At 42.2% G+C, this 1,806-nt stretch overlaps 1 protein-coding gene across 1 annotated transcript in view; it reads left to right on the top strand.

Annotated features, from left to right (window-relative positions):
- The window catches only part of POC1A (POC1 centriolar protein A), a 62,720-nt gene that overhangs the window by 4,695 nt on the left and 56,219 nt on the right, over positions 1–1,806 (top strand). The gene's annotated exons all lie outside the window — the stretch shown is intronic.

Below are 1,806 nucleotides of genomic sequence, written 5' to 3' on the forward strand. Positions count from 1 at the left end.
TCCCATGTTTTTGATTGCAGAGCAAGAGTTTCCTCTGCTCTGTGTCCACGATTCTGTTTGTGTATCCCCAAAACTTTATCCAGTCAGTGCAGATCTCTGTTTAGCAAGGGTGGTCTGAATATAATTCAGCATAGTTTTTGAATGGCCTTTTGGAAGTAGTATGGGAACCTTTGCCTCCATCTAGACCATGAAAGGGTTACTCTCAATATTTTTAGTAAATGAGATCAGGTAAAAAAAGGGAACAAATTTGAAGAATATCTTTTTGGTACTGTTGGGTCAGGCGTGTGTACTTGCCTCTTATGAGATTCTAAAGTTCTTTTTTCCCACTTCCATCCCCCAAAAAACCCAGCCAAACCTAGAGGACTCTCTTTTTAGTCCATTAGACTGCTTGCCTAATCCAGTAACAATAATAGTTATTGCCAACAAGTCACATGTAAGCAGTATCACACTGAAGTGCTTTATTGAGACGTCAGAGCATTATTTTCCCTAAATTTTTTTACATCAGTCCTGGGGAAGCTGTGATATTGCAATTTAATATCCTTGCCAGACAATGACTTAGTGTAGTTATGACTGATGTTCAAATCTCTTGACACTAGGCTGTGTGCTCAGTCTGCTTTTACGCAGTTGTCTCCCCTTAAATTTTTATATCACTAAGGAAAGGTGTTGCCTGTATGAAATGCAAAACCAGACAAATCCAACAATTGAACTGACAAATATGTAAGGTTTTTTATTTCCCAAACAGAAAAGAAATAGAAGGACATTTCCAGCAAAATCTATTTGGTATTTTGCCATAATGCTAATGAAGTGAAATATTCTTGTATTTATGATACTGCCATATCAGAACCTACCATCAAACTGATCTTTTTTCTAGGAACATCTTAAGATCTCCCTGGAGCTATGCCCCACTTGGCACTCAAGTGGAGAGATACAGATGCAGTTTGGGTTTGTTGGCAGGCTAAGATGTGTATATTCTGTATTTGTCTGTGGAAAATCTACAAAGTTTTCTGTTATTTAGCCATTAAAATTGATTTGAAGTGTTTTTTTTTTTACTGTCATTGTTTGAGACTTTAAGTTGCTGCAGGCATGTGTTTGCTCTTTTACAAATCACGAGGGTCCCAGCGCTGCAGGCTTCACACAATATGTTGGGCTTTAAGGGGCAAGCAGCTTTTCAGTTTTCACTGTGCAGAGGTGGTGATAGGACTCGAGCAGGGGAGTTTTAGGCTGAAGTGGAACTTACTCTTGTATTTGGGAAACCTGTTGCCTGGTATTGCTGGCAGGGACTGATATTGCTGCTGTCAGATAGGAATGGGGATGCAGCTTGTATGAAGTTCAGTGTCATGGAGATGTCTGGAAGCTTTCATTTGAGATGTGCTGCTGTCAAGTTGGAGTTGGCCACTGCCTACAGCAAGCAGTGTGTCCTGGTGGGGGTGGGGATGCAAGGCAAAGAAGGGAGCATTTGTTGAAGACAGGATCAGTTGTGCTTGCGATGGATGTAGCATACACACCTGAATTCTACCTTCTACTTGTGTGACCCTTTGCTGTCGCTGCTGAGGGAGATCTTGAAAAAGCAGCATCTGCCCTGGGGAACAGCCGCCTTCCTGTAAGTACAGTTTTGCCCTCTGGGGTCTCCCTACAGCACTTTCTCTTCCTCTTTGTCTTTGGAGAGTGCCTTTGGCTTCTTCCATTCCTTTCTTGGAAGCCCAACAGTAAAGGCAAGTTGTGGTGGTTGTTGGCTGGGTTTTCTTTCCACAGGTGAGTATAGGCATGAGACTGGCAGAGTGGGTGTGAGTAGATGGAGGGACCTCA

Source organism: Egretta garzetta, unplaced genomic scaffold (genome assembly GCF_000687185.1).
Source record: "Egretta garzetta isolate BGI_Z169 unplaced genomic scaffold, ASM68718v1 scaffold215, whole genome shotgun sequence".
In the NCBI taxonomy this organism is placed as follows: domain Eukaryota; kingdom Metazoa; phylum Chordata; class Aves; order Pelecaniformes; family Ardeidae; genus Egretta; species Egretta garzetta.